This window comes from Cupressus sempervirens, chromosome 9, assembly GCF_028749045.1.
Source record: "Cupressus sempervirens isolate cs-2001-9-10 chromosome 9, ASM2874904v1, whole genome shotgun sequence".
In the NCBI taxonomy this organism is placed as follows: domain Eukaryota; kingdom Viridiplantae; phylum Streptophyta; class Pinopsida; order Cupressales; family Cupressaceae; genus Cupressus; species Cupressus sempervirens.
The window spans coordinates 62,008,669-62,022,547 of record NC_143126.1 but is presented as its reverse complement, the minus strand read 5'-3'; positions in this window follow the sequence as shown (position 1 = coordinate 62,022,547).

Below are 13,879 nucleotides of genomic sequence, written 5' to 3'. Positions count from 1 at the left end.
ATTTCCATCATCTTCTTCAATCTCTCTTCCCATTTATTCATTGACCATTTCAAGGTGCTTCACTTAATTATGTCACATTTTGACTAGGTATCAATATGTAGAATTGAATACAAATACACTTTGATATAGAGATGATAATAATTTGATGCAAGAAAGTATGATATATGGTGAGGTAAGTTCACTACTAGTCAATGTAAGCTACAAAAATGAGAGTTAAAAAATTCCTAATGGGTCACAAAACTAGGTATAAAGGAAATTGTACTCCCAAAATCATTAAAAACCATAGTCTCACCCATTACCACTCTAACATGCAAAGGTTCACCAAACTCCAAATAACTTTCCACCTTCATATCAATGTACACTAGCACCTCCTAGGGTCTTCCAAAAAAAACACACTTAAGGGATCCCCTAACTCTTCTAGAGGCTTTATGAAGTTCAAGAAACATATATTTGACCAAATTAAAATTTTCAAGCCTCATCTTAAAAGAGCATAAGACAAAATTATCAAATTGGCCCAAAATAGACTTAACTCAATTAGGACTCCCTATCAATTATTTGGAAAAATAACATGAAATTATTCTAGTCACATCCTTAAAAACTATTGACAATATGATCTACGCATTGAGAAGTTGTATAAGATTGAAAATTTTCTAGCTTTTAAGTCATGGATAAGTCACCAAATGATAAATCCCTAGGATGAAGTAAAGTACAAATCCTAAAAGTCAGCATTTTCAACAAATTCAAAGTTTTGGTTAATACTCAACCAGTAAATCCTCCGTTCGTTTTAGGAACACCAAAATCACATTCCAATACACCTTCTTTATTGGTGAAACCACCATACAAATAATACTGCAATGTGTTGTCACCCCCTAAGTAGGTTAGTCAAATAATTATGCCTACCCTAATAGGCTTAACCTTACATGGATATGGTGAGTGGCATGAAAAAATCAACTAAAATAATATTTTTAATGAGGCTGCCCTTGTCTCTACGAAACATCTCCATTTTTTAATTGTGCAATTTAGAGAGGTAACCCATTCTTTGTTGAAACCCTAGTTAACTTGTAGGGCTAGTAAACATGTAGTATTTTATTGAAGTCTTTTTAAAAAGTGAATATCAACCAAATTATTTAATGTGAACAAAAAGAAATAATATCCATCTATAATTGATTCAAAGTGTTGAGTATATGATTATGTAGCAAAATACTCTAAATAAAAGACCTATTGACTATAATTGTACAAAATTTTCTCACTAGAAAAGATTCAGGAGAATTTAGGGTATAGAAGAAATTTTGCACTACCAAAAAATATTTCCTTTTTTTTTGCTAAGAAATCGTTGTCTCAATAAAATTTTTTTGTTTTTGGAGGCTTGCTACTTAGTAAGTTAGTCATATGAACTTAGAATGTCCTAATTTTAGAGGTGGATGTTCATCTTGGATATATCATCCTAGAAGTTGAGGCTTAGTACCATATCATGAATATTCATGGATTAATTGTGGATTTTTGGTGTGAAATTTTGGTATAAAACTTTTAGGGTCAATTTTAACAGCATTAGAGGCCCTAGATAGGCCCTCAAATAGGGTTGACATTGTAAATAACGTTGACTAAAGCTTGTGCTAGTCAAGCCTTGTAGACTAGAAGGTGTAGATTGTTAAAAGGGGTTATAATAGCAAATTAGAGCAATGACTCAAAAGCTATGGCCATCTGAAGTTGGTCTGACCAAAATTTCCAAAAAAAGTGTCGAAGGTGGATTAGGTAGACTCTATATGTAATTTTAGATTTATTGAGTCTGAAGAGTTAGGTTTGATTTCTAGGAACTTGCTAGGTGATGTAAAAATCCCTATTTAAGGAATTCCTATACACTACCTAGGAAAAATCTGGGTGATAGTTCTTAGCTTTGTGTTACAAATTATTATAAGAAAGGCACCCATGTGATTTTCAATATTGTATTTCAAAATATGTAATTCTACATTTGGAGTGATAATAAGAAGCCCATATTTTATTATCATAAATATCTTTTATTTCTATTTTTTTTTTATGTGTTTGTGGTATTAAGGGGAAAACCTTTCATCAAGTGGTATCAGAGAAAGTTTTCCTAGGTGTGTAAATAGATCATTGATGGTGAGGTATTTGTACTAGTACCATGGTTTGGGTTGAGTGTGTAGACAGATCATTATTTATGAGATAGTTTGAACTAGGGTTTTAGTAGAAGTGCAAAATGTCTCTACAAAGAGATTGTGGTGTAAGAGTCACAAGTATTTCACCTAAGGGTTTTAGAGCCCTCTAGAGACAAATGCAAGCATTGGAAAAAAAAAATATGTAGAGGAATGAATCTTGTCATAAGAGATTGTAGTGAGGATGAAGGAGAAGAAGAAAATATTGAAGAAGAGGCAGTTCTAAACCCTAAAGAAGAAAGATTTTTTAGGGTCATTTCCAAGATTGATAAAGGACCTAAGTTCATTGTTCCCACATTTATAGAAATCTTAATCTAGTAGAATTGGTTAGTTGGATCAATGAATTAGAAGAATACTTTGAGTATGAAGATATTGAAGATCAAGATAGGGTCAAGTTTGTGAAGGCCAAACTAAAGGAACACACAAAGATCTTATGATAGGAGATTCAATTAGAGTGAGATAAAAGAAGGAAGGAGAAAATTAGTAGATGAGATTATATAATAGATAAATTAAAGTAAAAATTCATTCATGTGGATTATGAACTTTATTTGTTAAAGAAAATAAAAGGGTTGAAGCAAGCATGATGATATTTTCAAGATTTTACTGAAGAGTTCTATCAAGTTCTCATTAGAATTAGCCATGTGAAAGCTAATAAGGAGTAACTTATGTCCATTATCTAAATTATTTAAGGCCAAGGATTTAGGAGGAACCAAGTCCATCTCAAATTACCAGTATTGAGTAGGTGTACCAGTTATCCCTGAGAATTGACGAGAAGTTGAGCAAAAAGTTTGATAACAGAAATAGTGGTAGAGACCACAGTGGAAGATTTAGCAAATAGTCTTATGGAGGCCTAAGTGATGATCACAAGAACAAGGATGATGCCACTAGTAGTAGTTATAACCCTAGCAGAAATAATTCCAAATGTTTCCATGATCATAACAATAGAGGCTAGAGATGGAAAGGAAGAGGGTAAGGATCTTGAAGATGAGGTTATGTGGAAAATATTTTCACTATGAAAAAAAGGGGCATAGAGCATTTGATTTATTTCACTTCCATGGGAGGAATGATAGATGAATTGAATTCCTATCCACTAGTGTGCATATTGATCAATATGCCAACTAATCACATTCTGGAGATGTTGAAAGAGGAGATTTCCTAGTTAATAGAAGTGTCTCGATGAGTGGTTAGAATGAACCTGATCAAAAGAGGAGTTTATTTGACACAAGGTGAAAATATGAAGATAAGTGTTGTGATACGATATTTTATGGTGAAAGTATAGACCATCTTCTACTACAAAAGATGATCACAAATTTAAAATTGAAGAGGCAAAAAAACCCACATCTATACCACATTGCTTGGTTGCAAGATGTCCACGAAGCCGTGGTCGATTAGCAATGTTTACTGAAGTTCAAATTGAAAGCTACTAGGATGATGTGTGATTTGATATCATACCTATGGAAATATGTCATATATTTTTGGGCAGGTCATGGAATTTTGATAGGCATGCAAATTCCTACACTCTAACAAAGGATGGAGTGAACCATAAGCTTAAGCCATTAAAGGATATAAATGAAAATGTATGCATTGCTACTGCAATATGTTTTGGTGATGGAAATAATTTCCTAGAGGGTACGAAGCATGAGCATATGCATTTTTATATAATATTAAGAGATAGTAAATAAGAAGCTGAAGAGGTAGCTATAGAAAGTACAATTTTTTTTGGAGAGTTTCCTAATATTGTCTTAGATAATATCCCTGACAGATTACCACTAGTATGTAAGACCAGTCAACAAATGGACTTGATTCTAGGAGCTAGTACAAACAAGGAAGCATACAAAATGACACCAAAAGAAGGTGAGGAGTTGAATAGACAAGTACATGAGTAATTAGAGAAAGGATTAATTCGAGAGATCCTAAGTCCATGTACTGTACCAATAATATTAGCACCAAACAAAACTAGAGAATGGAGGATTTGGAAATATTTGTGAGGTATTGATTAGATCACAATCAAGTAAAGATTTTTATTTCCAAGGATGGATGATATTATGCACTAGTTGAGTGGATTTGTGAAATTAGCAAAGATAGACATGAAGAGTGGGGACAATTAGATTCTTATTAGAGAAGGAGATGAGTTGAAGATTTCATTCAAGACTAGGGAAGGATTGTGTGATTGGTTAACCATTCCTTTTTTGCTAACCAATGCACCGAGAACTTTTATGACGCTCATGAATTAGGTATTGAAGGAATTTCTAGATAAGCTTGTCATTTTTTTCCTAGATGATATTTTTAATTTTTATTAAGACATTGGAGGAGCATTTGATGCAGATTCATAAGACATTTGGTAAGTTGAATGAAGAGAAGTCATTGATAAATCCTAAGAAGTGTAGCTATATGAAAGAGTTGGCATACCTAGGATTTGTAGATTCAATAGAAGCTCTAAAAATAGACTATGAGACAATGAAGCCTATCCTATAATGGCCTACTCCAATGAATGTGAGAGAGGTAAGATATTTTTATGGACTAGTTAGTTTTCCTAAAAGTGGACTATTAATAGAAACAGTGAGAAGGATAGGAAATTATTTAAGTGGATTGTAGGGGAAGGTAAGAGTTTTAATTTGTTCAAAAAAAAAGTTGTAGATAATCTTATTTTAGCACTTCCCAATTTTAATAATGTGTTTCAAGTAGACTATGGTGCTAATGTGATGCAAGAGGATCCTAGGTGTAAGAGCAATATTGCATTACCCAAAAATATTTTTATTTTCAATCTTTTCTATTTTAATAAGGACTATTAGATGAGGGGTTTTTATTTCTAGGAACTTGCTACTTTTACTAAGTTTTTCATGCAAGCTCAAAATTTTGATTTTCTACACAAAGGTACATTTTAGAATAATAAGCCTACCATAAAACTCTAATTGCTCTAGTTTAAGTATTAGAGATGTTATTTCAGATTGTTGATGGAAAATTTTGGAGAAAAATCTTTGAATTCATTTTTGAAGGCCTTAGAGGCCCTAGATGAGGTTTGAAAACTTCATGAAAGGGCATTTGTGTCACTCCAAAGGTTTCTTGCGTCATTGCAAGCCTATAGATTAGGAGCTGACATTTTTGAAAAGTGATTATAATAGGTAATCAGAGCAACGGTTCAAGAGTTATGGCCTTCCAAAGTTGGGCTACCCAAAATTTTTAAAATAAATGTCAAAGATGCATTTGAACAATTCTATATGCATTGTTAGGGTCTGTCAGCCCTAGGTATTAAGTTTGAATGTCTAGGATCTTCTCACCTAGCATAAAATTTCCTATTTAAGCAAGGCCCAAACATTGTCTAAAACAACTCTAGATGGTAGTTAATAGCTTAGTATTGTAGAATACTATAATGAAGACACCCATGTGGGTTAGCATATTGTACTTGTGAATTATGTAATTCTAGATTTGTGATGATAATAAGAAGTCCATTTTTTTTTGACATTTGTTGTTGTTTCTTTGTTTTTGTTATGGGCTTATGGTATTAAGGGGAGCACCCTTCATCATAATGGTACTGTAATAAGCATTGTTTTGAGCCAAGAAGATATATCTTTTGCATATTATTGTGAGAAGTTGAATGATGCCAAATGAAAATATGTTATTCATGATAAATAATTTTATGCTATTGTTCAATCATCAGAGGACAAGAGATATTATCTTCCTAAGGAGTATATTTTATGTATTAATCATCAAGCTTTGTAATTTTTGAATAGTCAAAGAAAATTGAATCAAAGGGATTTGAAATGGGTTAAATTTTTGCAAAGTTACAAATTTTGTTTAAAAAAAAAGGAGTGAGAAGTCTAATAAATTTCCCAATGCTCTTTGTAGAAGATAACATTTTCTAATAGAAACATAGATTGGGATGTTTGTGTTCAATTAACTCAAGAATTTGTATCAGAGGATCCTAATTTTGGTGAAGCCTAGAACACTTGTAGGAAACTTGTTACACTTGAAAGGAAAAAGTGTTTGGATTTCATAATCAAAGATGGTACACTATTCAAAGGTGGTTAGTTGTGCATTCCCAATATTTTACTGAGGGAGAAACTCGTCATGGAGAAGCATAGTGGAGGATTGGTTGTATATTTTTATAGTGCTAAAACCATTGCTTTGTGACTAGTTAGAATAATATCCTAGTAACACAAAGATTGGACATCCTTAAATAATGATTCATTGCTGAAATTCATCATGTTTCTACTTAGAATATCATGCTAAACTCATTTATTTTATCAATTCATGAATGTAAACTTGAGATACTGACTAAAATATTTATGCTTTAGTTCTTCTCATTAGTCATCACTACTATGGTATAAATAGTTGTTATAAGAAGCTTACACTAGAAATTGAACTTACAAATTAAATAAACAATGCTCAAGAAATAAACCTATGCTGCAGGATATAGTTGATTGTTCTGCTACAAGAGACTGCAGGGGCAACAATACTTAATAATTTGAAAGAAACTTAACTGAATTCTACCTAAGCATGAACAAAGGATTCCCCTTCTGTGTGGGCCCCCACGGAAGTATGAATGAATTATAACTCATAAATTGAAGCAAAGAACTATCATATTTTTACTTAATAAAACATGGACACAATATAGAATACCAAGATGCTCTACTCTACTACTTTCTTATAACATCAATGTCTCAAAAAAAAACATCTGACCCCCCCTGGAAACAAAAGTTCTAGCTTACTTAAAGGAAACTTATAAAATGCCTACAAACTAGGTCTTTCATTACATAGTATAACAACTTTTAGCTTCAATAGTGATAACATCATTTCTGCAAGAATATAAACCACATTCAATGATTCAAAAATATAGGAATGGAAGGAGTGAAGTTATAAATAAACTCTGAAATAGTCACCCAACTTGAAGGACCCACTCATCTTTTAGTCTATGCTCCTTGTTGACTTATTCTTCCTACAAAAGGGTAACACAATGAAAATCCAAAACATGAATCCAAGGCATATATCATACTATTTTTTTCCTATTTAAATGTAGCCTTGTCACACAATTGCACAAGGTCTACCCATTAAAACTCAGAGAAGAAATATACCAGATTTACCATGACATTCATTAATCTAGATATATATTCAGTATGGTCTTTAAGTTTCATAAGCATCAAATATTCATATAGTTAAAACTTATAAACATAAAAGACTATATCATGTTCATAAAAAAACCATAAAAACCATAATATATTCAAGTCTATACTTCAAAAATCATAAACAAAACATCCCAAAAAATTGAATCATCATTCCCCCTAGCTTAGTCATTTTCTAGTCTCACAACAAATAAATTCTTTAACTTAGCTGGCATCCTATAGTTAGTAGTTATGTTCTATCTAGATCTTTCCTCTAAAAAACTCCACTAGAAAACCTTTGTTTTCCTATAATTCTTCCACTTGTCCTCTTCTTCATGCATGGTAAAACCAACCTATCTATCTAAATTTCCAAGTAATGGGGGAAGTAACAATGGAGCCTAAAATTTTAATGGAATCCAAGAACTTTCTCTCTCTCTTCACAAAGAAATGTACCAAGTAACATGCTAGGTTACCATAGCAAAATTGAGAGGTGAATGTGGTTCTCTCTTTCTCATTTCCTCTAATAAATTGTTCTAGTGCCATTGTATGAGATTTCTAGACTCAGGTAGTTCAATATTCACCATCTATTCATATGTATTGAATTCTTCCTACCTCACCAGATAGGTGATCTTACTACCTGATTTAGAGGGAGCTATTCTTAACCAACTATAATAGAGAGTTCAAGGATCCTTGGCTTTAGGTCTGAGGAATAGGTGAATGTCTCACTCCAAATTTCTATATACTTCAGCCTAAATATTCCAACTAATTTCATTTTGAATCCAGGACATGAAGGTTGTAAGCCAAATATCCCCAACATAAAGCAAGGTATTCCAAACTCATTCATCTAGAATTGCAAGATTATGGAGGTAGAATTCACATAACATATTTTTGATGGCTGTAGGAGAGTTATGAAAAGCTCAAAAAAATTGGGTAGGCCCTTACAATGAGGGAGTTCTATCCTGCATAATATAGGTCATTTGATAGTTCAGACACTATTCTTTAAGAAAAAAATCATAGATAGGTAATGGGGATCTATAGTCCATTAAGTCAAGGATTAAAGATGTAATTTTGTCAAGCTTTACACTTAATTGTTCTACCTTTTCCTCCTAAACAAGAGTTTTCTGATAGTGGCTATCTATGATTTTAGTCAGCTCTTTCTTTTGTTATTTCCACTCTTCCCTCTCATAATTTAATTGTTTAACCAACATGAATATAACATCAAACAAAGAGGTTGGCCTAGACTAAGCTGCTATATTATGGTGAGAATTATCTACTACTTGAGAAACATATGACTTACCCTTGTTAGAATTTTTCCTTTTTAAAGGATCCATCAAAATAACCATAGCTTTCTCAGGATTAGAGCATTGTTGAGCCACTGAAGCTAATGTTTCTAATTCATTGTTCAAAATCTATTCAACCACCCTATTAACAAAACCCATATTGACAAATTGATTTTCTTCACAAGGGTCCCTCTATATCATAGGAGATTATGACGTAGAAGAAAATGGTAGTTCATGTACTTCTCTAATATAACTACTAGAATCATCACTTCCTGAAGCAACTCCCTAAAAATTCTCAAAGGCTGGTCCTTGAAACACATAAGCTTGCTCCTTTCTGCTAGAGTCATATCCAATTGTAATGACTTCTACATTCTCAAGCTTATTGGGAACCTTCCCCGTTCTATCATTATGCTGGATATTTTGATTTTCCCCTCCCTTTGGCTCATAATCTTTGATTTCCTGAGGTTCTTTATCAGGAATCTCCTTAGTTGGTTTTGTTCATTTCCTAGCACTTCTTCTTAATGGAGTTTCCTCCTCTTCTGGGGCTTTCCTTTTTCTTGAAGTGTTTTTGGCTATAGGAGGTGCTTTAGCCTACTGGCTAGTACTAGGGTTAATTTTTCATTTCTTCCACTCCGGGGAAATTGTTTCTACAGTTGGGACAACTTCAACATTCTCTGCATGAGTTTCCAATTCCTCTTCATGAACTACTCTTAAAGGATAGGAATTAGGGCTTCTAGCCTTAGCTTCCTTTTTCTTCTTAGGTGAGGAATGTAGTCTAGTTTTGAAAATGATTTTTCTAATCCCCTAAGTAGTTTTAACCCTTTGACCTACTCTACACCTAACTTGATTTAGGATAGGCTCCTTAAACCCTTGCAACAAAAAATTCTTCTAGGAAACATCTGACTATTCCTTTAAAACTTTTTCTACAATCAAATTAATTAGGAAATGATGGGAGACAAAGTTCTATCTACCCTCTTGTACTAGTATGGCTTGTTTTGACAAAATGCCAAATACAAAACTAGGAACATTGACAGTTCTGATATCTTGCATTAAACAATTCAAAAATTTGAAATGATCAGCATGCAAAAATGAGTATCACCCTTCAAGGGTGAAAAACTTAATGATAAAAATTGCACATTGTGGAAATAGCTCAAGAAGAGATAATCTAATAGTACTATGTTTCTTGTTAATATCAAGCTTTGGATCTCCATGTGAAGTGAAATGAGCTCTAGCAAATATTGGGTAAAGATTCTTTGAAAATTCCTCACCTTTGAATGGTAATCTCATAACTTCTGCCAAAATCATTTGAGAAAATGGAATCTTCAATCCTTTGACTATTACCACTTCATTCTATAAGGAGTTGAAAAATTGAAATACAACCTCGTCATCCTAGCTAGTTAGCTTCTAAACATAATCTATTTATCCCCTTGTTTGAAAATATGTCCTACAATTCTAGTCTTTGAGAAATTTATTATGCATAGTAGGCTCTCCTTGAATTAGGTCTCCTCCCATCGTCTAATTCCTAGGGTACCCAAAACAAAGTTTCAGAAAAAAATAACAGATAACCATAAACTTCGCAAGAAAACTTGAAACAATAGGTTATAGGATGAGTTTAAATTTAGGAATTTCTTGAGTAATGTAGGTTGAGAAGAAAACTTTGAGTAAAATAAATGCAAATCTCCACACTATCATTTCATAATTACTCATAAATATGTTCCTTAGAACTCATAAACAACATATCTTGCCACCTTAGAAATATACATGGAAAAAATAACATGCAACAAAAGGATTTCATAAAATGTCAAATCATTGATAGGAAATACAAGTATGACAAGGGACAAGAATAAATAAAAAGATTGCATAAATATAATGAAAAATTTAATATAACTTCCCCCTAGCTAAAATAAGGCAAGTGGTCCCCAACTTGCAATGGTGACAAGGAATACAAAAGAAAATTGGAGAAACAACTTAATATCACATACCTTTGAATTTGTAGAAATTGGAAGTGCTGACAAGGTGGTAGTTGCTATCCATGAATGAAATAAATGATGAGATGGATGGGTGAGAGACTAAAAATGAAGCAAAGATTTATCATGCAGAAGCAACTTTTGCAATGAAAGTGTTTATTATGATAGTAACAAGAACAGCTAGAGTGAGGAAGAGAAATGAGCAAAAAGCTTATTAGGAGATGCTACAAGAACTACAACACTAGTAGTAGAAGAGAAGTTATGTAGGAACTCTTCCTTACTCTTTGGTTTGTGATATAATTTGAACATGTGACCATTGACCAACAATTTGAATCGAACCTGATCCATAGTGGAGAGTTGGACCGTTTCATTTGGAAAGACTGCAATAATTTCATATAACCAAAACCATCTACTTTTAAATTTTATAGATTAAGTTGATATGTGAAATCATAAAGGAGTGTCCATTTACCAACAGAAAAATCTATATCTAGAACATACTTGCTATACCATCGTGAGAGCTGATTTTGTATCAAGTCTATGTTAAGCTTTGTATGGTCAATACAAACTCTCTACTTCCCTCTTTTCTTAGGTACTAAAACAAGAGGGGAGATCCATTGACTATCTAAAATTGGAGAGATAAATCCAACATTTATCAGCTTGATCAACTCATGTTAGATTCTATGCTTAAGTTCTAGACTTACCTAGTGTTGAGGTTCATGATCAGATCTAAATATAGAGTTGATATAAATTTTGTGAGTCCAGAGCTCAGGGTCTAGATTCTTCATGTCAGTATAATCCCAAGCAAAGGCTGATTGATATTTTTTAAGAAACTATCAGACTTCTGACTATTAAGAGGAAGTCAAAGAATTGTTGACAATTTATTCCCTATTTGAGCTTACCTCTATCTTGGTGACCTTCTCTACCATGTTCAGTTGAGCAATTGGGAAAGATTCAATTTCATGAAGTATCCATGTATGAAGAAATTTTTAAGTGTTTGAATACTACAAAGTAGCAATAGGTTGAACTAGTTTCAGAGCCCATAGCTTCTATTGGGAAATGTAGAGGACCTCTCAATTCTCATCAATGGCTTTGAATTTAGTAAGCATAGGTTGAGATTATAGGCTTGCAACAAACTTGGACCATCAATTATTTTTCTTCTCCCTATACTATGGACAATATTCTTTGATCATTGCATCAAATGCATCTTCATTTCTCCTTGCTTGCATTGTATCCAATTGAGTAGGAACATCATTAATGATGTCTTGTTTAAAATTAGACAAGATTTTAAAACACTCCATTTTGGACACAGCTCCTCCATTAGACTTATGAGGGAGGTTTCTCAAGTCTCTTCCTTTCTTGATAGTAAATCTAGAATAGTTAAGATAAATATTCTTTTGATGATGCTGGTGAAGGTAATTGGTCATTAGTATCAGCAAAAATGTTTTCAAATGGTTCTTCTTCTTGTGGAGTTCTATTGGATTTCCTTAGGTGCTATATTGAGAACCTCAAATGGTTCTTCCTAATTAATAATAGGTAGGAATCATCCAAGACGGTTTTGGTTCCTATGCATGCAAATTTAAGAAAAATACAACCTAACTTAACGACTTATGGGTTGAACTAAATTGACACCATCCCTAACAATGGTGCCAGAAGTGGTTGGTTAGAACAATATCCCAGTAATACAAGGAACGGATATCCTTAAAAAATGAATCATTGCTGAAATTCATCATGTTTCTATTAGAATATCATGCTAAACTCATTTATTGTATCAATTTGCGAACATAAACTTGAGATAGTGACTACAAAGTTTATGCTTTAGTTCTTCTCATTAGTCATCACTACTAAGGTAAAAATAGTTGCTATAGTAAGTTTACACTAGAAACTAAACTTACAAATTAAATAAAAAATGCTCAAGAAATAAACCTATGCTCCAGGATACAGTCAATGGTTCTACTACTAGAGACTGGAGGGGCAACAATACTTAATAATTTGAAAGAAACTTAACTGAATTCTACGTAAGCATGAACAAAGGATTCATCTTCCATGTGAGCCTCCATAGAAGTATGAATTGATTATGACTCATAAATTGAAGCAACAAACTATCATATATTTACTCAATAAAACATGGACACAATATAGAATACCAAGATGCTCTACTCTATTGCTTGCTTATAACATGAATGTCTCAAAACAAAAATATCTAACTCCCCCTGGAAATAAAAGTTCCAATTTATTTAAAGAAAATGATGAAAAATAGAATACCTACAAACTAGGTCTTCCATTACATAGTATAACAACTTTTAGCTTCAATAGTGACAACATCATTTATGCAAGAAGATAAACCACATTCAATGATTCATAAATATAGGTACACTTGCAAACTAAACTATCTTGAACAAAATCAGCAACCACAAAGTAATGGAAGGATTAGAGTTATAAATGAACTCTAAAATAGTTTCCCACCTTGAAGGACCCACTCATCTTTTACTGCATGCTCCTTGTTGAGTTATTCTTCCTACAAAAGGTTAAAACAAAAAAAAAATCCAAAACACAAATCCAAGGCATAGATCATAATAAGTTTTTCCTATTTAAATGTAGCCTTGTCACACAACTGTAGAAGGTCTACCTATTAAAACTTAGAGAAGGAATATACCAAATTTACCATGACATTCATTAATCTAGATATATAATTAATTTTGTCTTTAAGTTTCATAAGCATCAAATATTCATCTAGTCTAGAACTTATAAACATAAAAGACTAAATCATGTTCATAAAAAAACCATAAAAACCATAAGATATTCAAGTCTATACTTCAAAAATCATAAAAAAACATCACAAAAACTTAACTCATAACTTTGTTTACTAAGAATTATTACTAGCCATATTTGTACAAAGATTTGAATAATTTTGAAAAAAGAAGGGAAGTAGAATATGGGTTTGTATAAGTTAATTCATGTATCAAATAATCCATTGGAAGATGTCAATATGGATTTGGTACATGGTTTTCCAAGGACTAATGTATTGATAGTGTTTTGTAGATTTCAAAGATGACACATTTCTTTTCCTACAAGAAGACTAGTGCTATTGTTCATGTGGTAGAGTTATTTTTCAAATAAGTAGTTAGACTACACGGTCTACCAATGAGTATAGTTTCAGATCAACATACCAAGTTTGTTGGGTATTTGTAGCATAAATTATACAAGAAATTCAAGATAGACTTGACTTGTTTAGTTCATTACATCATCCATAGACTAATGAAAACATAGAAGTTTCTAATAAGAGTTTGGGTAATTTTCTGAGATATTTTGTTGGAGATAAGAAAAAAGGATGGGATCTTATTTTTCCAAAGGCATAATTTGCA